This window comes from Triticum aestivum, chromosome 5A, assembly GCF_018294505.1.
Source record: "Triticum aestivum cultivar Chinese Spring chromosome 5A, IWGSC CS RefSeq v2.1, whole genome shotgun sequence".
In the NCBI taxonomy this organism is placed as follows: domain Eukaryota; kingdom Viridiplantae; phylum Streptophyta; class Magnoliopsida; order Poales; family Poaceae; genus Triticum; species Triticum aestivum.
Genome location: NC_057806.1, coordinates 127,947,535 through 127,961,941, shown reverse-complemented (window position 1 = coordinate 127,961,941; position 14,407 = coordinate 127,947,535). Strand labels below are relative to the sequence as shown.

The 14,407-nt window shown below is 48.8% G+C and overlaps 1 long non-coding RNA gene across 1 annotated transcript; it reads left to right on the top strand.

Moving 5' to 3' along the window:
- Positions 1-117: 117 nt before the first annotated feature.
- LOC123106699 (uncharacterized) lies at positions 118-540 on the top strand. The gene is made up of 2 exons (XR_006451440.1): positions 118-249; positions 334-540. It is a non-coding gene; the product is annotated as an uncharacterized lncRNA (long non-coding RNA).
- The last annotated feature ends 13,867 nt before the right edge of the window (positions 541-14,407 follow it).

Here is a 14,407-nt window from a genome sequence, read left to right as displayed (position 1 = left end):
CATTGATTCGTTTTCCATCTAATGGCCGAAAATGTCTCCCTCTCTCTCCACTCCATGCACCCATTAATCAAGGATAAAAGCAGCCCTACCAACCCGTTAATCATGCACCCACGGTTAGGAAAATCAAAACCGATCCATAACTAATGGCTCCACCGCTTTCTCTCACCTTTCTCGGCGATCCCTCCGCCAGCTCCGACGCCCTCTCCTAAAGGCGAGCATGGTGGCCTTCTTTGTCTGGACCTGATCATGGTGAGCACCTCTCCGATCTGGACATGATTTCACCCTTCCGTTCCTATCTTGCTGTAGCGCATTCGCTAACTTACCCGTGTGTAGGCCTTCAACATCGGCGCACCAAGGAGCCTCACTAACGCTGCAGAGGAGGGCGTCCCTTCACAACGGCAACAGGACGATGCATCGCTCGTCCATATGACATGCTACATACGTGCCGTGCTTTTTCATTTTGAGTTTCACATGCTTCGTACGTGTATGTACTACGTAGTCATCCTGTTTTTTTTCAACAACCAATTCTTGCTTCCCTAATTTCACATATATCATGGACAATATGCGCATCAACTCCCTTGATGATCTGAGTTTTAATGACTACCTAGAAATATTTTGTTATTCCCACTTTTAAAAATTTATGCTTCCACTATGATATTATGTTGGATTGCATGATACAGTATGATACTTCCAAAATTTCATGCTTATACACTTAGTTTGTTTCATAATATGCACCGTACTTGTGTTTCTTCAACAATTTGCTTCATATCTTTCACGCTTGTGCTTCTACACTGTGTTTAATTTGCTTCATAAGCACCATAGATGTGTTTCTTCAACAATTTGCTTAAACAGTTACACGCTTGTGCTTCCACACTGTATTCTATTTGCTTCATTTCCATGTTTCATATTGTTATTAGGCGTTCTACTCATAGTCAAATCAAACAATTCGTGCTTCATAAATTTCTGCAATTGCTGCGGGAGCGGAAGAAATGCGTTTCCTATGGTGAGCATGGAGCGGTAGTCGATGGTGGGCATGACCCGTGGAATGAAATTGAGCATCTCAGTGGCTACTGTGCTAGTCATTGTCTTGGAAGCATTGTAGCAAAGATGCACACTCGCCTGTTGCGGGTTAAGAGTGTTGCCCCCTCCATGGTGGCATCTTCGTTGTTCATCACTGGACTCCCCTGCGGCTCAATGACACCGACATCCAGTGACTTGCGGGTGAAACCGACTTTGTTGAGGCTAGGTCGGACATGATTGATGTAGCGAAGCGAGGAAAGATGTGGATGGTGTTGCAACTGCTATGGAATTGCTAGTAAACCAATTGCAAGCATAATTATGAAATCATATATGAAAAATAATGAAAGCACATCACGTGACAGTGCTTGGAGATTTTTTTCCCTATGGATTATAAAGCATGCACTAGAGTGTTGGAAGCATCACCTCCACTTGATTGAGATAACTACAAAATAAAAGGGAACCATTGTTTGTGGGTAACACACGTTTTCGCCACCTAGAAATAAGGTTTCTCCCGACAGAAGCAAATATTGCCTTGCAGATGGAAAATAATTCTTCTTTTGATGCAAATCCAGTTGCATTAGAAGCAAAATCTGTAATCAATGGTAACAATTTTTTGTTGCTTAAGAAACATAATAAATTTGTTACTATGTTGGATTTAGTTTTTTTTATTAGACAGAAGCACTAGCATTGGAAGGAAATTTTAGTAGCAGCGGAAACAAATTTTTGTTCAGCGGAGGTTCCAGGAAAATAAGTAGGACGATATTAAAACATAAAAGTGGGAGATTAAATGGAATTGTAATATCATAATAGCGTGATTGTAGGAAGCAATTATTTGTAGGAAGCAATGATTCCCTTTGTACTCGCTCCGTTTTTATTTAGTTCGCATATTAGCTTTGGTCAAAGTCAATCTTTACAAACTTTGATCAAGTTTATATACAAAAATATTAAGATATACAATAACAAATCAACAACATTAGATTTATTATTAAATGTACTTTCACATCGTATAGATTTATTATGATAAATGTCTATATTGTTTTTTATAAACTTGGTCAAACTTTACGAAGTTTGACTTCAGTCAACTCTAATATGCAGAGTAAATAAAAACGAAGGAAGTATATATGAAAGCAAAGATACGTGCTTGAGATACCTTTGAAGCATTAACTTCCTTCCTGGATAATACCACTAGCATTCAATGGTGCAATCACACGAATCAACATTAATTGGTTCTCGTTTTAGAAAATCCCAACAGAACGTGCCTTATCCAATGGCTATGCGATCCTGTCCAGTGGCATGCTACTGGTCTGAGACCTTTTCTAATGCAAAGGTCCTTAGATGATGTGCTGAGTGCATTAAATATCTTAGCAACTCAAGTCCTTAATGCATAGGTGCTTAACTTGCTTTTGTTAAGGCTGGTTGTAGTGGAGAGTATCATATAGTAGTATCATGCATATGATACTAGTGTATGCTACTACCTTCCTAATGCATAGTATTATACTCCCTCCGTTCCTAAATACTTGTCTTTCTAGTCATTTCAACAAGTGACTACATACGGAGCAAAATGAGTGAATCTACACTCTAAAATATGTCTATATACATCCGTATGTAGTAGTCATTTGAAATGTCTAGAAAAACAAATATTTAGGAACGGAGGAAGTATATTAATATCATGTAGTACTCTATTTATTGTCATGCATGACACAAAGTAGCATATCATTTATTATGATACTGTATCATGATATGATACTCCACAATCTCTTTCCTCATTTAAGGCTATGACACCTCATCAAAATAGCCTAGTTGACATGCATGATACTAGCTATGATACTACCATTACAACTAGCCTAAGCTCACTTTATTTAATGAGTTGACACCTAAAGTCTTTTATGCATCGGTCAAATTGTTTCATTTAAGTGCTTTGCCTAGGTTCTCGTGCTTGACGTTGCTTCTTCCTAGGGTCACCAAAGTACTCCCTCCGTCCGGGTTTATTGGGCCCCTCGACCAAAACTCAGAGGGTGCTTGGATCCAAGAGACTATTTTTAGTCAGACTAAAAATAGTCTTTTTAGAGGCTAAAGTTCCAAGCACCCCTGACTAAAGAGAGGCTAGGACTAGTCTTGAGGCTAAATTTTTTTAGTCATAGGAAACCTACTAAAATATGTATTAGCCCTCTCTTTCCTTATTTAATTCCTCTGTTTTAACACATGCAAGTCCTGGATATTATCCTCAATAACTTGATTTTAGTTTTTTTAGTATTTGGATCCAACCATGGATGAGACTAGCAAGTTTTAGTCCCACCATTTTTAGTGATGGGACTAAAACGTATCCAAGCACCCTCTCAGGTACAAGGTTGATTAGTTGTAACCGTGCGAGATTTTCTAGGGGTGGAACTGCCAACAAGCGTCGGCCAGCTTAGCACGCGTGACTCTCGACGAGAACCCACAGTTGTTGTATGCAACGCATCAGATTGGGCCTTTGCCGCAGGATCAATAGGGTATTTAGGGTCCGGCTCTCTTGCTGGGAACCCTGCATGTAGTATTGTGCAGGGCCAACCAATTTGTGACACGTGTACTGATGGCTCCAACATCTTAAAAAATTTCAGTTTGGATACTCAAATTCTTTTATCGCTCCTCATCCTCACGGTCACGAACGATTTGAAAAGCCGTTAGTGCCTTCATGAGATAATTCCTGTGAACTATGTGAGCTACGACCGGTCGTAGCGTACATGCATGCCGCTGTGGCCATGGCGGGCTGCTATTGCATCCATTACGAAGTGCCAGACGTAGCCCGGCCGGGCAGCCGCCGTGTCGCGCTCATTCACTTCACGTTCAGGTAGTGATCAGGACCAGCGCCGCCGGTAAAGACGACCTGCAATCCACTTGCCCACGTCCAACCCGACCTTGTGCGCCCGGCGCCCTCATGCTGGTTCGAGCAAATCTGCAGAGGGAAGGACTCCGCGGGTGAAACAAGTAGATGTGTCACTGGCGCGGGCGCAGGCGCCGCCAAGCTGCCGACCATGAATACTGCCCCACGCGATGTACGTTACGAGCTCACGGAGGCACTAACGGCTGCTCAAAGAGTCCCCGAGGAAGGAGATAGTAAGAAAAAGGAAAATATTTTAAGATGTGGGGCCTGTCAGTACACGTGTCACACATTGGTTGGCCCTGCACAATAATGCGTGCAGGGTTCCCAGCAGGAGAGCCGGACCCGGGTATTTATTACGCAACACTGGTTACTAGACAAAAGTGTGCATGCAGCTTCCTTTTCTCGCATGCAGCAGAGGTTTAGCCAATGGGAATCGATTTCCCTTAATTAGTGGAACGGGAACCAAAGAGAACGGGCCTGCATGTGGTGCTAGGAGGCCCAATAAACCCGAACAAAAGGAGTACTATCTCTCCTCCTTAAATGTTGTACCATGCTTTTTTTGCTTATGTGATATGCTTAGCACCTGTCTACGATGAAGCATTGGGAAGGGCCTGATAGAATACTAGCCATCAGTAGTTTGTAAATATGCTACTTTTTTATTTGAACCTGCCATCGTGGCTACTTTATTTCTCTTACGGAACCACACCCACCGTATCAAACTTGCACACGGTTGAGTTACTGTTCTCACGGAAAAGAGAAGATCATGAGATCATACATCAAGTCAATTTGGGCCATTTATTTCTATGGTTTGAAGGGCCCAGATGAATCAATACTATACCTGTTTTGGGTAGTATATTTACTGATTAAGGGCATTTTGGACACTTCAATGATTATCGACAAAGGAAGCTGACGGGCTTAGATTCGTTCCTCAAGCTGGAATGTGCCCCGACACATCGATGTAGAAAAGCTAACCTCGCTCGTAAACTCGCCTGCCGGTCGGATACACAGTCACCTCAAGCACGTATGCAACAAGAACACACATATGCACACGAGACGTTTGTCGATTGTCACAAGCACATATCATTGCTGTGATTTTCTTTATTGCATCAACTCACAGTGTGATTACAAGCTGGCCAGTGGCGGCTAGCAGAGCTCCGCGAGGGCAGGATCAAAGATGGGCACTCGATGTTTTCCGTCACAATTCTGCCATGCCGTCGAGTGGCATCATGTCACACGGGGAAGGCGAGTTGATGAAGACGACGTCGAGCCGCGACTCCCACCAGTCAAGCGCCAGCGCCGACGTGTAAGTAGTCCACCAGCTCATCGTTCCCACTCATGTGGCTAGTGGCTATAGAGGAACGGCGGTGGGCGTGCGCGTGTGGAGAGACATGGGCTCGACCCATGTCCGAGTCCGAGATAACCCGCGATCCGACGTCTCAGATCGTGGCCCAACTATCAGAAAACTCTCCGTTACTGACTGACAAAAATAAGTGCGTATGTGTGAGCTGAGCTTGGCTCGGCTCATTCCCACAACCCGCGGCACGGCACGTCATGACGAGGCGGGCAGCGAAGGAGGAGTGCGCGAAGGCCTCTTCTATTTTCAAGCTCCAAGAGCATGTAGAAGAGAAACCCTTATAAGGAGGTCCAACTTCTCTCGAACTTCCGGGTTGGGATTAAATTTCCCGCTACACCTAGTATCAAATAAACCCACATGGAACCTTAGAGATTTTCTGAAATTTTTGGATGGGCCTAAAGCCCACACCATATTTCAACAAACCCCCACCAGATCTCGAGGGCCCATTGTGTCCTTTGTTTCAATTGCTGTTTCGATATACCAGTGTTTCAGTGAAGACCTGTTAAGGTTGAACTTCACCTAGAGCAAGTAGCTACACTCCTTCACAACTGAACAATGGACTAAGCCTTGAATTGTCAGTTTGGCGTAAAGAAGCTTCACCACATGCCTTACTACTACTAGGCTGTCAAAGGCTGACCCCTCAGATGGAGCATATAAGTCACACTCCTGGCCTATTCATGAGTGACGGAGTCCTGGACTAAGGGGTCCTCGGGTGTCCAGGCTATTTGATATGGGCCGGACTGATGGGCCATGAAGATACAAGGCAGAAGACATTCCCTCGTGTCCGGATGGGACTCTCCTTTGCGTGAATGGCAAGCCTAGCGTCCGGATGTATAATTTCCTTTCTCTGCAAACCGACTTTGTACAACCGTAGGCCCCTCCGGTGTTTATATAAACCGGAGGGTTTAGTCCGTAGAGGCTATCAAAATTCATACAGGCTAGACATCTAGGGTTTAGCCACTACGATCTCGAGGTAGATCAACTCTTGTAATCCCTATACTCATCAAATACAATCAAGCAGGACATATGATTTTACCTCCATTAAGGGGGCCTGAACCTGGGTAAACATTGTGTCCCCCTTGTCTCCTGTTACCCTCGATCCTCAGACACACAGTTCAGGACCCCCTACCCGAGATCGACCGGTTTTGACACCGACATTGGTGCTTTCATTGAGAGTTCCAGTGTTCCGTCGACAGAAGGTTCGATGGCTCGTTTAATCACCAACAATGATGCCATTTCCAGGAAAGCTTTCCTCCCCAACCAGATTTTTGTGTTCGGCGGCTTCGTTCTACGTGCCAACTCAATTGGCCACCTCGAATATATCGACATATACGCCCCTAGTGATCAAATCAGTTTTGGGAACCTAAATTATGTCGCTGATATCCGAGGAGATTTGATCTTCGAAGGTTTCGTGGCCCCGACTACCGCTTTGGCCTTAGATCCGGGGTAGATCGTCGGGTCCGAAGATGGGAGTTTGGAGCCCGCCGGACTCTCTACTGCGGAGCTCACTACCGGAGATCCGGAGGCAATTGTGTCCTCGGCAAATTCGGAATCATACTGGGTTCCCCCCATCATCGAAAGGCCGGACTCGCCCCCAGACTCTAGCTCCGAACTCTCGAAATCCGCGCCAAGCGAGCGTGGCCAGGAGGCCTTTCCCCTGGCTAGCCTCGCGGACTCTCGTTTCCCCGTCCAATCCTCGCTCTTAAACGAGGCTCTAGACTTGATGCGGTCCCTCGCCATTACAGAGGAATCACTTCCGAACTATGCCCAGCCCGGACTAGGGGCCGAGAGCAGGGAATTTTATGTCCCACCCACCACCCACTTAATAGCCACCGTCGAGGACTTAACCGACATGCTGGACTACACCTTCGAAGATATCGACGACATGGACGACGATGTCGAAGACGAACAAGGCCAAGACCCGTCGTTTACCAGAGTTGGATGGCCACCTCCACATATGACGTGTATATGGTGGACACACCCAAAGAGGATGACGACGAAGGCAGGAAAGATCCGATTGAGGACAAACCTGCTGAGGCACCACCGAAGCGTCGATGCCAGAGACGCCGCTCAAAATCGCGTCGTGATAAAGACAGTAATACCGACACCGGAGACAATAACACTCTAGAGAACGCCAAAGACCCCGATGCCCCCGCCGAGCCCACATCCGAACATGATGATATGGAGGAGGGGCAAGTTAACCCCGATGATCCGATCGAGAATGAGGATTCGGAAGATAGTAACTATCTACCGCTCTCCGAGGATGATGTCAGCCTCGGCAACGAAGATTTCATCATGCCAGAAGAACCCCTCAAGCAGGAGCGCTTTAAGCGCCAACTAATCGCCACTGCAAGAAGCCTTAAAAAGCAACAGTAACGGCTCCAAGCCGAATAGGATACACTCAACGACAGATGGACCCAGGTCCTAGCTGCCGACGAATATGGCCTACAATGCCCAACAAAGAGTTATCCAAAGCATCGGCTACTGCCACAATTCGATGACGAGGCCTTCGAGCCAATCCCGTCGAAACATGACCGCGCTGATGAACCAGACCGGCCACCACGTGGGCAAGATAAAGCGGCCACCTACACCGAACACTGAAGGAAATATGCCCTAGAGGCAATAATAAAGTTGTTATTTATATTTCCTTATATCATGATAAATTTTTATTATTCATGCTAGAATTGTATTAACCGGATACTTACTACATGTGTGAATACATAGACAAATATAATGTCACTAGTATGCCTCTGCTTGACTACTGATGAAGACATGTACCTAGGGTAGGGACACGGACCTGACCAAAGAGTCCTACCCTAGGACACCCCTAGAAGAAGTCACCTTTCAATCGACTTGAAGGTATCCCACTTGATGGGTTCAAGACACTCGACCAAGAAGCTATCACTCGACCATGAAGCCAACCACTCGACTGCCAGGAGACCTAAAGTCACTCCACAGGCAAACGGTCGGCTGTTAAGTAGTCTTTATGATCATTATAGCACTTTATTAGGGGCGTTACCAGTAACGCCCAACCTTAAATGTACCTTAAACCCTGCATTACTGAGGGCGGGAGGGGTCCGGCGAACTCTATATAAGCCACCCCCCTCCTCAGTGTGAAGGGTTCGGACCCCTGTATCCATACACGCATAATCCAGTCGACCGCCTCCGGGCTCCGAGACGTAGGGCTATTACTTCCTCTGAGAAGGGCCTGAACTCGTAAACCTCGCGTGTAACAACTTCCCAATAGCCAAGATCTAGCCTCTCCATATTCACCCCCCTACATCACTGTCAGAGTTAGAACCACGAAAGTTGGCGCCCACCGTGGGGCGGGAATCTTAGCGCCTGATTGGAGAAGTTGCGATTCTTCCGATCCCTTTGATCATGTTTTCTTGCGGAGTTTTGGTGGAGGACCGCAAGATCCGTCTCGGCGCGCTCACCTTCATCGTCGATGACTCCGCCTGGCTTCAGGAGGCACCACTCGACGTCGATGCGCTCCCCGTCCGCGGTGCGACGCATTTCCGCGCATTCGTTCGTGGCGTCCTCCTGCGGCAGCCGTCGACCCAGTATCGGTCGGCCCCCATATCGTCTCCCCGCTCTGCCTCCCACCGGCGCAAGCGCTCCGGTCGGTCGAGACTTCAAAGGTGGGTGAGACATGCCGTGGCTCGCCAGTCGGCCACCCCGCAAGTTGCGGCGATCGAGCCCGATGAATCCCTCTGCGGCCTGTTCGACCTGTCGACTGGCTCCGCGGAGACCGCATCCGAGTGCGACAGCAGCGACCCAGCGGCTGAGATTCTGGCGGTCGACGGAACACACAGTCCTCCCGGTTTCCCTCGCGCTGGTGGAGGCGCGGGTGGAGGCGATCCGTCGCATCCCCACGATGAGTATCTCCCCGAACCTCTCACGTCATTACAGCGAGAGGAGCTTCGCCGCCGGAACATGGACGCGCTCCGCACTCCTATCGTCGGAGAGACCCCCGAGGCCCGGGCCTTGGAGGACGCGCGTTTGGCCAACTTGGCCGAGCGCACTCGACTGGAGAATCTCCAGCGAGCACTCGACGAGCGAGCGCGTCAGCGGGCTCCTGAGTCTAGTCGACGCCAGCTCTTCCCGCCGACGCAGGTATATCGAACCCCAGTTCAGAATTTGGCCGCTGCGGCCCGTATAGCAGAATCAATTCAGCCCTCCCAGTCAGAGGCTGGCAGGGGCTTATTACAGATCAGAGCATTGCTCCGGGCGGCGGGAAACCAGAATTCCGCTGTCTCTCAGTCGCGGGATAGGATCCACAGTCGATCTGTCGCAACAGATACAGTCGAGTCGGCTCACAGCCCGAGATCGCCCCCGAGGCGTGAGGGACGTGGTGACCGGCGTGACCAGTACAGGAGAAATGAGCAGTATGATCACCGATTTTACCGTGATGATCGACGTCGAGTGCCAACCCCTCCCCCGAGGAGTGGGTCATATGCGCCTCGACGGCAAGATGACAGACGCCCTCATAGTGTTGGGCAGAGGATTCCAGTCGACCCCAGAGACCCAGGCTTTGATGCGAGATCCATCCTCGTTCAAGGTTTCGTTGATAGGAACAGAGCTCATCGAGAAGGCCACAACAGAGATGCGCCTGCCAGCAGCGGAGTACGTGCTTCAGGGCCAGAGTGTTTCAGTCGAGCCATCAGAGCCGCAGTGATTCCTCCCAATTTCAGGTTGGCGACTGGAATCAGCAAGTTCACCGGTGAATCTAAGCCTGACACCTGGCTCGAAGATTACCAAGTGGCTGTACAGATTGGCGGTGGCAATGATGAGGTGGCCATGAAGCATTTGCCTCTCATGTTAGAGGGCTCGGCCAGAGCGTGGCTAAATCAGTTATCACCCAGCAGCATTTACACCTGGGAGGACCTCTCCCGAGTGTTTATCACGACCTTTGAAGGAACATGCAAGCGACCTGCAGGCCTTACAGAGTTGCGGTCTTGCGTGCAGAAGCCGAATGAAACTCTGAGGGAATACATCCAGAGGTGGATCACACTGCATCACTCGGTTGAGAATGTGCCAGACCATCAAGCAGTTTGTGCCTTCAAGGAAGGTGTTAAATACAGAGAGTTGAATCTGAAGTTTGGTCGAACTGGAGAGATGTCTCTGAATTGGATGATGGAGATTGCCACCAAGTACGCTAACGGAGAAGATGAAGATCGACTCCGGAGTGGCAAGCAGAAAGCAGTCGCCCAGGAAACCGGAGGCAATTCCAGTCGGAAGCAGAAGCGGAAGGCCGAGCCAGCCGCCCCTGGGGAGGCCCTGGCCGCAACCCAGGGAAATTTCAAGGGAAAACCCAAAGGCCCCTGGAAGCCCAAGAAAGTCAAGGATCAAGACGGAAATGATGTTTTGGATCTGCCATGTCACATCCACACCAAGAAGGATGAAGAGGGTAATTTTATTTACCCAAAGCATACCACTCGACAGTGCCGGCTCCTGATCCAGCAGTTCCAAGGAAAGCAGTCCAAGGATAAGGAAAAAGAGTCGGACAGAGTCGAGGACAAGGAAGACAGTGACGATGGATACCCCCAAGTCAATTCCACCCTGATGATTTTTGCCGATGTCGAAAGCAAAAGTCGACTGAAAGTCATTAACCGAGAGGTGAACATGGTTGCCCCGGCAACACCCAGTTACCTGAAGTGGTCTCAGACTGCCATCACATTCGACCAGTCTGATCACCCAACGCACATTGCCACCCCTGGGAGGCAAGCTTTGGTGGTCGACCCAATTGTTGAAGGCACTCGACTGACTAAAGTCCTGATGGATGGTGGCAGTGGCCTGAACATACTGTATGCTGAAACATTGAAAGGAATGGGCATTCAGATGTCCAGGCTCAGCACCAGTAACATGAGTTTCCACGGAGTCATTCCTGGGAAGAAAGCCCAATCACTCGGCCAGATCGCTCTTGATGTGGTTTTCGGTGATTCAAAGAATTACCGCAAGGAAAAGTTGACATTCGAGGTTGTGGACTTCCAAAGTGCTTATCACGCCATTTTGGGCAGGCCAGCTTACGCACGCTTCATGGCCCGGCCATGTTACGTGTATCTCAAACTGAAGATGCCCGGCCCCAAAGGTGTGATCACTGTTACAGGTAATCGGAAGAAGGCAGAAGAGTGCTTTCAGAAGGGCTCAAAGATTGCAGATGCTCAGATGGCAGTGGTCGAGCTGCAAGAGTACCAAAAGACTACCGATCCAAGCGAGTTGCTACGAGCCAAGAAGCCTGCTTCAGAATCAGCTTTTCAGTCGTTCGGTGAAACAACGACAGTCCACATTCACCCGACCGACCCCGATGCTGCCCCGACTCACATCTCAACGACACTTGACTCCAAATAGGAAGAAGCGCTCATCCAGCTCCTCCGTGAGAACTGGGACATCTTCGCATGGAAACCCTCTGACATGCCTGAAGTTCCCAGAGGGCTGACTGAGCACCGTCTACGAATCGACCCGAAGTTCAAGCCTATGAAAGAACATCTTCGACGGTCCGCCGTCCAGAAGAGGAAAGCCATTGGCGAGGAGGTGGCTCAGCTCTTAGCAGCAGAGTTTATCCAAGAGATTTACCACTCCGAGTGGCTCGCCAATGTCGTCATGGTCCCCAAGAAGGACAAGTCACTTCGCATGTGCATTGATTTCAAACATATCAATCGGGCCTGCCCGAAAGATCATTTTCCTCTCCCTCGCATCGACCAAATAGTCGACTCGACTGCGGGGTGCAAGAGATTGTCTTTTCTAGATGCTTATTCCGGGTACCATCAGATCCGTCTGTATGGACCCGACGAAATCAAAACAGCTTTCATCACCCCATTCGGATGCTTCTGTTATGTCACCATGTCGTTCGGCCTCAAGAACGCCGGAGCCACGTTCATGAGAATGATTCAGAAGTGTTTGCTCACTCAAATCAGTCGGAACATGGAGGCATACATGGATGATATTGTGGTCAAGTCACGCAAAGGTTCCGACCTGCGAGCCGACCTTGCCGAAACCTTTGCCAACCTCATGAGGTATGATATCAAGCTCAATCCGTCAAAGTGCACATTCGGAGTTCCAGGTGGAAAGTTACTCGGTTTTCTCGTTTCCGAATGGGGGATCGATGCCAATCCTGAAAAAGTTGGCACCATACTCCGGATGAAGCGTCCCGTTCGCGTGCACGACGTCCAAAAGCTTACAGGCTGCTTGGCCGCCCTAAGTCGATTCATTTCTCGTCTCGGTGAAAAGGCATTGCCCCTTTACCGACTGATGAAGAAGTCTGACAAGTTCGAGTGGACTCCGAAGCTGATGCAACATTTGCAGAGCTCAAAGCTCTGCTCTTCACCCAGCCGGTGCTTGCCGCCCCAATCAGCAAAGAGCCTCTGCTGCTTTACATTGCAGCCATAGGGCAAGTTGTCAGCACAGTACTTACGGTCGAGCGGGAAGAAGAAGGAAAGGCCTTCAGAGTTCAGCGCCCAGTCTATTATGTGTCTGAAGTTTTGACACCTTCAAAACAAAGATACCCTAACTACCAGAAGCTTGTATATGGGATTTATATGACCACCAAGAAGGTTGCACATTACTTCTCTGACCACTCCATTACAGTCGTCAGTGACGCCCCACTGTCAGAGATTCTGCATAACAGAGATGCAACTGGTCGAGTGGCCAAGTGGGCGATTGAACTCCTTCCCTTAGATATCAAGTTTGAAGCAAAGAAGGCTATCAAGTCCCAAGCAATCGCAGATTTCATAGCCGAGTGGATTGAACAGCAACTTCTGACTCAAGTTCACTCGGAGCATTGGACCATGTTCTTCGATGGATCTAAGATGCTGAATGGTTCCGGTGCTGGGGTAGTTCTAGTCTCCCCCCGAGGAGATAAGCTCAGATATGTTCTCCAGATTCACTTCGATTCCTCCAACAATGAAGCAGAGTATGAAGCACTTTTGTATGGGTTGCGCATGGCCATTTCACTCGGCGTCCGTCGCCTCATGGTCTATGGCGACTCAGATTTGGTGGTTAATCAGGTGATGAAGGAGTGGGACGTCAGAAGTCCAGCTATGACTGGTTATTGCAATGCAGTGAGAAAGCTAGAAAAGAAATTCGAGGGGTTAGAGCTTCATCACATCCCCCGACTGAAAAACCAAGCAGCTGATGACCTGGCAAAAATAGGCTCCAAGAGAGAAGCCATTCCCAGCAATGTGTTTCTGCAGCACATCCGCTCGCCGTCAGTCCAGGAGGATCCTTTCACAGAAGAAGCCCCACAACCGAAAAGTGCCACAGATCCGACTGAAGTCGAAGTTCCTGCGGTGGTCGACCTAATCATGGAAGTCTTGGCAATCACTCCCGACTGGACGATACCGTACATCACGTATATCCTAAGGAAAGAGCTCCCAGAAGACGAGGAAGAGGCTCGACAGATCGTCCGCCGATCCAAGGCCTTCACAGTCATAAAGGGGCAGTTGTATAGAGAAAGCGCGACTGGAATCGGTCAGAAGTGCATAACACCAGAAGAAGGTCGGATAATCCTTGATGATATCCACTCGGGGACCTGTGGCCACCATGCGTCCTCTCGGACCATTGTGGCTAAAGCATACCGAGCGGGATTTTACTGGCCTAGAGCAAATGAGATGGCAAAAGAGATAGTCGACAAATGTGGAGGCTGCCAGTTCTACTCCAACATGTCACACAAGCCTGCATCAGCCCTGAAGACCATTCCAGTCGTCTGGCCCTTTGCTGTCTGGGGACTGGACATGGTTGGTCCACTGAGAACAGGCAGGAGTGGATTCACGCATGTGCTTGTGGCAGTCGACAAGTTCACCAAATGGATTGAAGCCAAGCCTATCAAGAACCTCGATGCTGGCACTGCTATCAGTTTCGTCAGAGGACTAACATTCAGATATGGAGTCCCTCATAGCATCATCACTGACAATGGGTCAAACTTCGATTCGGACCAGTTCAGAGCTTTTTGCGCCTCTCAAGGCACACGAGTCGACTACGCGTCGGTCGCACATCCTCAGTCGAATGGACAAGCTGAAAGAGCAAATGGTTTGATTCTCAAAGGACTGAAGCCTCGGCTGATGCATGATCTCAAGCACGCGGCAGGTGCTTGGGTCGACGAGCTTCCGTCAGTTCTGTGGGGATTGAGGACCACCCCTAACCGGTCGACTGGAAGAACTCCATTCTTTCTG